Source organism: Vicugna pacos, chromosome 26 (genome assembly GCF_048564905.1).
Source record: "Vicugna pacos chromosome 26, VicPac4, whole genome shotgun sequence".
Classification (NCBI taxonomy): Eukaryota; Metazoa; Chordata; class Mammalia; order Artiodactyla; family Camelidae; genus Vicugna; species Vicugna pacos.
The window spans coordinates 13468071-13477358 of record NC_133012.1 but is presented as its reverse complement, the minus strand read 5'-3'; the positions used below and the strand labels follow the sequence as shown (position 1 = coordinate 13477358).

At 34.7% G+C, this 9288-nt stretch overlaps 1 non-coding gene across 1 annotated transcript; it reads right to left on the bottom strand.

The window, feature by feature from the left end:
• Positions 1–6402: 6402 nt before the first annotated feature.
• TRNAA-CGC (transfer RNA alanine (anticodon CGC)) lies at positions 6403–6475 on the bottom strand. Its single transcript has one exon. It is a non-coding gene; the product is annotated as a tRNA-Ala (tRNA).
• Positions 6476–9288: the final 2813 nt, after the last annotated feature.

Sequence of the window (9288 nt, the reverse complement as noted above, 5' to 3'; positions counted from 1 at the left end):
TTGTGGGTTACTTAGACTTCTAAAAAATAGTTATAGCTTGATTAATTCAGTACTTTGGAATATATCTCTTTGTATAGATTGTTTTATAGGTTGCTTTAGCTGTTACATGATTTATACATAATTTACCCAAGTCTACAGGTATTGAAATTTTACTAGTTCAAAGGCAGTATACCAATCTTACCCCCTTTACTTGACCCTCTCCCATTTATAATTTCTATGGCTTAAATATTTCTTCTATATATATTGAGAACTATGTTATATTGTGTTATAATTTTTGCTTCAATCATCAAACATTTAGAAAACAAGATGAGAAATAAAATCTATTGTATTTATCCATAGTTTTGCTCATATTATATTCTTTATTCTTTCCCATGGTCCAAGATTCCTTTCTTTATCTTTTCGTTTGTGTTTAGAGAACTTCCTTTAAATATTCATTTGGGTAAGTCTCATGGTGACAAATTTCCTTAGTTTCCCTTTATCTGAGAATGTTTTCATTTTCTCTTTAAATGTCCCTTTCCCTGAAAGACAGTTTCACTGGATTCATTCCGGGTTAAAAGTCCTTCTCCAAAGTATTTCTAGTAAGAAATCATATGGAGTGGTACAGCTGCAAGCCACAGCTCGATGGCTACCACCAGAGGCTAGGAAGATGCAAGGAAAGAAACTACTCAGTCTCATGGGAGCACAGCCCTGCTGACTCCTTGATGTATTATTACTCATTACTGCCAAGTCGTAGGGGAGCTGAAGGCTCATTCCCTCCTGGCAGAAACAGAAGTTCAAATCCCTACTCCACCCTCTCTGACACCACTCCAGTACAATGGTTCCTCACTGAAGTCTGGCAAGGGTCAAAGTCTACCCTCCACATTCCGATTTTGTTGGCAGGATGGGAGTAAGGCCACCATTTTTCCTGTGTATGGCTAACCTACAGTGGTTATTGACTAAAACAATCGACCATTTCCTCACCTTTTGAATGAATAGAGAAGGCTTTTCTTGGAGCTTTTTGTTTGTTGAGCCTGTTGGTGTTTCTGGGTTGCTAGATTTTATAGTATATGAGGCCAAACAAAAACCAAGGTTCCTAGCTAGTCTATCCTTCTTTCTCTATTTATCAGAAATGCTTGTTTCTTATAAACGTACAATTCCCAAATTGTACTTTTTCATTTTTCTCTTGCAAAAGAAAATTAAAAACCCTGGACGTTTATAAGATACAAGCATTTCTGATAAATAGAGAAAGAAGGATAGACTAGCTAGGAACCTTGGTTTTTGTTTGGCCTCATATACTATAAAATCTAGCAACCCAGAAACACCAACAGGCTCAAACAAACAAGAAGCTCCAAGAAAAGCCTTCTCTCTTCATTCAAAAGGTGAGGAAATGTAGAATAGATAAACAAGATTACACTGTATAGCACAGGGAATTATACACAAAATGTTATGATAACTCACAGAGAAAAAAAGGTGACAATGAGTGTGTATATGTCCATGAATGACTGAAAAATTGTGCTGAACACTGGAATTTGACACATTGTAAAATGATTATAAATCAATAAAAAATGTTAAAAAAAAAAGAAACAGGCAAAAAAAATGAAAAAGTATATTTAGTTTACCTTTGTGGGAATGGATGTCTCTCATTGAGTTCTATAATTGAAATTATAGCAAGAACCTGTATTATGTATTTCTAGTAACTGAACTAATCTGGTGTTAGTTGCCCCAGATCTGAGACAACGCTTCATAATGTGGCTCACCCATCCTGTTGATTTCATATCATTTGACATTTCTAAGTAACTTTAAAAAATTGTTTCATTTGTTTGAGCCCTAACTTCTTCCCTGCTATTAATCTCAACAAAAACCTAAATTTGTTGTCTTTCAAAAGTTATTATGTTCACCTTAATTCTATTTCTGTATCTATCTCTTAACTCTACCCTCTGGAATAATTTCTCAAATTTGTCCTCTAACAATGATTCAGTTTTCTACAACATCAAATCCATCAATTGTTCACTTTATTTCTGGCATTGCATGTTAAATTTATTTGTAATTCTTCCTCATTCTATCTCATAATTCATTATCACATAATTTCATTGTTGTTTGTCTCCTGTTTTTGTAGGTGTTCTTTCTTAATCATTCTATTAAGAATTCCATACATATTCCTCACATTTTCTTTTAGATGCTGCTGCACTTATTCAAGTTATTTCAAGTTTAAGATAATTTTTAAATTATCTTATTATAAGTTACCTTTCATATATCTTATGTTGATTTTTTCCTCTTAACTTAAATGAGACAAAATGAAGCAAATACAGTAGTTGGCAATTGGCACCATGGAAGGTTACCCTTTGCCCCTTTTCCACTTCTTATTCAAGTCTTTAAATACTCTCCTCAGTCCACAACTGGAATTCACTGCATGGCTAGTTCTCAGACCGTGGGAAGCTCTCAACTAGTTTGATTTTTCTCTAAAGAGGAGATACCTTCTCTTACCCTCTGCCTTAGTCTATTCAGGCTGTTGTAACAAAATATCATAGACTGGGTGTCCTAAACAATAGAAATTTATTTTCTCACAGTTCTGCAGGTTAGAAACGCAGGATGAAGACGCTAGCACAGTTAGCATCTATGGAGGCTTCTCTTCCTGCCATGGGGATGACCATGTTCTCCCATGTCCTCGCTTTGCCTCTCCCCTGTCCTCGCGTTGCCTCTACCCTGTGCACACACAGAGGGAGAGAGGTCTCTGGTGACCCTTCCTATTCTAAGGACCCTAGTCCTGCTGGATCAGGGCCCCACTCTTATGATCTCATTTAACAACCTTAAAGGCCCTACATCCATGAATAGTCACACTGGAAGTTAGACCTTTCATATACGGATTGAGGGCAGGGGGTGTGTAATTCAGTCTATAACCCTCTCCTATTGGTGTATTGATTTTCTAATCATACAGCTCACATAAAAACAATCATTCCCAACATACGTTGCTCCCCAGGTTCTTTTCCACACTTTAACCTTTGGTGCTCTTTGTGAGGAAATACGTATTTTAAAAAATGGTGTCCTTTCTATCCACCATTGTAACCCCTAACCAATACACATGCATACACAACTTCCTTCTTTGTTCTTCAACGGTAGCATCTGCAAATATAGTGGTTGGAGAACAAAAAGAAAATTACTACTTTGAGTTCCTCAAAAAAAAAAAAGTAGGATACACAGGTTAAGGAAATTGTTTTCCAATTTTCTGCCAAATTCTGGTTTCTAAGGCATTAAATAGATTCAGTATCTTTCCCTTTTTCATATTATTTTATCTTTTCTTGTAGTTTCTCTTTCATGAAGAAAATTTGGATGTCCTAAGGGAAAACTACATTGATTTTCTTCAGTTGAACATTGTTTCCTAAGTAATTATGTGAGCTATCTCTCTCAATCCTTCCTCAAATTTCTCTGTCCTCATTCTGTGTTGTGGCATTGGTTTTCATCTTGGGAGGTTGGGAGAGACTGTGTCAAGACCACTTACACAGATGCCAGTCAAAAGTAGATATTGGAAAAAAGGATTTTAACTACAGAATATTTAAATCGCACAAATTTAGAATTTCACCCAACACTAACATAATCACTGTCCACATTATAAGCCTTTATCACTCATAGTTTTGCTCTAGAATTACAGTAGACAAAAAATAAGACTGCATGATCTTCTCTGGCTTCAAAAATCTTGTTCTAGAAACAAGATAAATAGACAAAAAAAAACTACTAAAAGGAAGCAAATACACAAGGAAGACTTGTATGTTGCTACGGGAGAACTGAGGGAACACATTAGAGCACTTGGAAGCTGAATCTACTGAGTCCTTTGGTGGAAGATGTGCCTTGAGGTATTTGGTTTTCCTCTGCACACTGTTTTTGCTGCCAGGTAGCAGCAGTTTAATTGTATTGGTAGGAAGTTTGCTACCCTTCTGCAGACTTTTGCAGCAATTCCCTTCAATGCTGCACAGTGGAAAGGAGCCTATATTGCACTACGGCAGAAACAACCGAGAATTTACATTGAATTCTATCTATCATTCTGTATATTGTGTAATTCCTCAGACCAACTGGAGGAGGAAATAGAATTGTGGGGCCGCCTCAAATAAGTATGCCCACTAACAATCTGCCCACCTTCCTCATGATCTTAAAAGAAGTAATTCCTCACATTCAAGGCCCCCACATTATTCCAGATGCTCTTGTAAAATCAAAATGAGGAATAAAAACAGAATCTGCTTTCTCTGTAGGTTTTTAATACAAATAAATTGAATTTAAATCCTTTGAGTCAATAAATAATAGTCATGAATGTTTAATATGGGTGTATAAATATAAAAGAAGTAGCAGGGTATAACTTTTGAGGATATGCAATTTGACAATTTTATTATACATTAGCAGTTGAGAGATGTAGGCCAATTATGTATTATTCAAGTATGGTACTTTTTGCAAATTTAACAGAATGAAAAATGTGTACAGATATTTATCTGCTTGCTATATTTGATTTTTAATACAGAATCTTGTTTCAATATTCTCAAATTTTAATGTAATATGACACACTGCCCTTTAAATTAGTTATCTAACTAGAGTATTACAAACATTAAACAATGAAATAGTTTTCAAAATCAGTACTGAATTAAACAATATACTATTGAGATAAATATAATGGCATGATAGCTAAGTGTAATCACAAAATTTAGGTACACGATTTCCCATAGCAAAGACTACTATGTAAGAGAGACATCTATCTAGAGCAGAGAAAATGCATTACTCTAAAATTAGGACAACCACTGTCCTTGGGATTTCAAAATACTGCTGGAAGGGATTTGCCTACTTAAATAAAAAGGAAAAGTTAAACATCAAGCACCAATGCCTTCTAATGTTACTGATCTCTGAGCTCTCCTGGCATTCATAAACCATGATAAAAAATTCATTTCATGCTTGTCTACTCTGATAAAACTCATGACTGAATTGTTTGAAAATGCCGAAAACAGGGAATGATTACAGGAATGTCCCAAAGTGTGAGGCACATGGGAACAAAAAATAGGCTTCTGAGCAACTGTCCTGCTGTCGCACCTTCATATGTCAACCTGGCTGGAATATTGCTAAACCTGGATATGGCAGATAGTTTACTGGAACAAATTAGGAATAAAACATGAAATTTACAGTGTTAATAAAATATAATGATACAATATTTATAAATATGCATATGCAAAGACTATCAAATGTTAGACTTCACTGATCTTCATTCCCTCCCCCACGTTCCTCACTGATAATGGAATTCTTCTCTAGGATTCTCATCCCGTGTGTGCATGAATTTAAGGATGAAAGAATATTCTCAGGTTAGTTACTGTGCTTTTTCTGTGTGTATCACTTTTTAAGGACTGGTGTACAGTAACTAAAGCCTATAGTTACAAGAATAACAGGCTCCTGGAGGAACTGACTTTCATGGTATCATTCTTTCCCGATTTTTCCTTCATAATTCTCCAAACACTTTTTAGCTTTCTCTAGTTAGGCCTCTCCCACTAACCTTTTAATAAATGTGAGTATTCCTCATTGCTCTGTCTCTGAACTTTTAGTCTCCTTACTTGGTACTGGTATCTTTGCCTAAGAGCTATAGATCTTCTCTACCAAGGACCTATTTTCTTCTTAAGCTTTATATTGTGAACTGAGTATGGGCATTCCCACCCTTAAGCTCAAGATCTCAAAAAGGTAAATTCATGGTTTTTATTACACCCTGAATCTTTTTTTCTTACTCTTAATTATAATAGGTAGAAACATTATCTTCACCATAATACCAAGCCAAAATAATCAGAAGTTTAAACTAGAGAAAAAATGTTCCTCATAACTAACATCAAGTTAGTCATGACGATCAGTCCATACACCGTCCTCAAAATATATGAATTTATTCAATGGTCTTTCCATCACCATTTTCAGTGTCTTAGTTGATAATTTTATTTGCACTGGAATTTCTACAATAGCATACCAATAGGTTCCTCCAATACTAAGCATTGCCCCTCAACTTAATTCTTCAAATAGTAGCCCAAATGGACTTTCCGAAATGACACTTGATTAAATAACCCCTTTGTTTAAAGACCTTAATTGCTCCTCAGTTGCTTTTGGAATGACATTCAAATATATTGAGTGTATCTAATATGCTACATGACCTGGTTCATGCCTTTCTTCCAAGCACCAACATCTATTGATTCTCCTTCTACTTCTTTTTTTGTTAACAGTTTTACTTCTTGCTTTATTCATACAGAGCTATTGCTCTCCCTTTATAAAGCAAAATATGATATTTTCTGCTTACCACAATTGGATGCTTAGTATACAATACTGAAGTGTAAATTTTCAATTGGTGTTACTGAGACCAAAGGCAACTGAGAGTGGGAATGCTTAGCTCTGCATCCCTAGCGCTTTTTTTTTTTTTTTTAATGGAGGTACTGGGGATTGAACTCAGGACTTCATGCATGCGAAGCATGCGCTCTCCCACTGAGCTATATCCACCCTCTCCCCAATCTTGCATCCCTATTTTTTAATTGGAATACCTGGCATAATATAGGTTCTCAATAAATATCTGTTGAATCAGTTAACTTAAGAAAATAAAGATAGACCATTCAGTGATGTAGGCATTTGAGGAAAGTCTATTAATTAGAGAGTTTGCTGTATCTACTCTTTTGAAGAACTCATACTACTATGATATCTTCCTTGAAGTTTACTATCTCCATGTTACTGTTCCCCTTGACTACTTGGTATTTTACAGATACTTCAATAAACACAGACTCCTCTAATCACTTTAAGAATAGATTTATGACCTTGAAAATTGCAGTAGGGAAAGTAACCTAAAATATTCTTAGAAAAAAATACAAGATTTTAATTTCATAATAGCAGTTAAAATTAAAAGATACAAATGAACATTAGCAACTAAAATTTGCTCAGGTGTAAGCAAGTACTACAGGAGAATTGAATTTGAAGTGTTCTGTGGCTTTTCATTTAATTTTCGCCGAGCAGGCGAGGTAATAAATGCCTTAGTCTTTTTCCACTCTTGTTCAAGTGCATTTATTCTCTCTCTTTTTTTTTTTAACACATTCTAAACCTCTGACCCCTGATTCAGTTGGAGTTAAAAGCTTTCATTGTCTTTTAGTCTCTTGGACTAGGACTATAATAAGGAAATATTTAATCTATATATAATTACAGATATTAAAAAAACTTAAATACTACTTACAGAAATTCAATTGACAATTTCAATCTTTTAGTAGCTTAGGTCAAAGACCTTTCAACATTTGAATGCAACTCACAATATAAAATACTTTCATTTGTCACAAGCCAGTACACACACAAACATACACATACGTAAAATTAATAAGATTCACAAAGTATGCTTAAACTCCTATGAGTATCTATGAAAATACTGATGATTAACCATGAAATTGATTTCATGAGCCAATAATGGATTGAACTTTTCAGCACATAAAAATAATCTTTTATAATCTGACTGATAGTGGTAGAGGCCATGCATTTATTTTCTTACCATTTCCATACGGGATTTGAGTAAAATTATAAAACATACCGTACTATTGCTAGTTGTATACAATCAAAATGCTTTCTTCCGATAACTAGACTGCCTCAATGCTTTGCTAGAGGTAGTCTCTATCTTAGCAGTAGGTTTGGACAAAGCCACTGGTTGTATGGACTCACACCCTTTGCCTATTGGAATGAATAAGGTCATCAGTCTGTGGCCTATATGTAGTTATATTATAAATATGTATTTTTCTCTCACATACCCTTTAGTAACTTTTGCCTCAGTAATTATTCCTTCTTTGGAGTTAGGCTAGAGGGCCATGATGGCATAAAGTGTTAGTAATAAGCTTAATTGTACCCTGTAACCGTAAGAAAAGAACATGCACATTAGAATGCATTATTGTTACTGAGTGATCCATTTTATAACCTTGGTGGCTCCTAATTTCTATTGCAATAATGTTTTGCTTACATTTGCCAGAATAAATTGACCAGAGTCTTACTTCTCTGCTTTAGGTTACCTTGATAATCCTTGTCTTTCTCCCAGAAGCATGACAGTTTTGACTGCTAGCCACAGTGTGAAATAACCTCCCTACCCCTGTACTTCTAGTTGCTCCTATTAAAGGTGCCTCTACAAAACATTCTCTGACATAAATCTTAGCAATATTCTCCTAGGGCAGTCTACCCAGGCAATAGAAATAAATGCAAAAATAAACAAATGGGATCTAATTAAACTTACAAGCTTTTGCACAGCAAAGGAAATCATAAGCAAAACAAAATGACAACCTATAGAATGGGAGAAAATATTTGCAAGTGATGTGACTGACAAAGGTTTAATTTCCAGAATATATAAATAGCTCATACCACTTAATAACAAAGAAAACCAAATAACTTAATCCAAAAATAGGCAGAAGACCTAAATAAGCAATTCTCCAATGAAAACATACAAATGCCCAATAAGCACATGATAAAATGTTCAATATTGCTAATTATCAGAGAAATCCAAATGAAAACTACAATGACGTATCACCTCATACCAGTCAGAATGGCCATCATTCAGAAGTTCACAAATGATACATTCTGGAGAGGGTGTTGAGAAAAGGAACCTCCTACACTGCTGGTGGGAATGTAGTTTAGTGCAGTTGTTACGGAAAACAGTATGGAGATTCCTCAAAAGACTAAAAATATACTTACCATATGACCCAGCAATCCCACTTTTGAGTATGTATCTCAAGGGAACTTTAATTTGAAAGGATATATGCACCCCAATGTTCACAGCAGCACTATATACAATAGCCAAGACATGGAAGCAACCTAAATGTCCATCTACAGATGACTTGATAAAGAAGCTGTGATACATTTATACAATGGAATACTACTCAGCCATAAAAAAGAATAAAATAATGCCATCTGCAGCAACATGGATAGACCTGGAGATCTTCATTCTAAGTGAAGTAAGCCAGAAAGAGAAAGAAAAGCGCCATATGATATCACTCATATGTGGAATCTAAAAAAAGAAAAAAGAAGACTCTAATGAACTCATCTACAAAACAGAAACAGACTCTCAGACATAATAAACAATCTTATGGTTACCAGAGGAAAGGGGGTTGGAAGGGATAAATTTAGGGTTCAAGATTTGCAAATATTAGCTACTATATATAAAAATAGATAAAAAAATAAATTTCTTCTGTATAGCACAGGGAACTATATTCAATATCTTATAATAACCTTTAATAAAAAAGAATATGAAAACAAATATATGTATGTATGTATGTGTGTGTGTGTGTGTGTGTGTATATATAT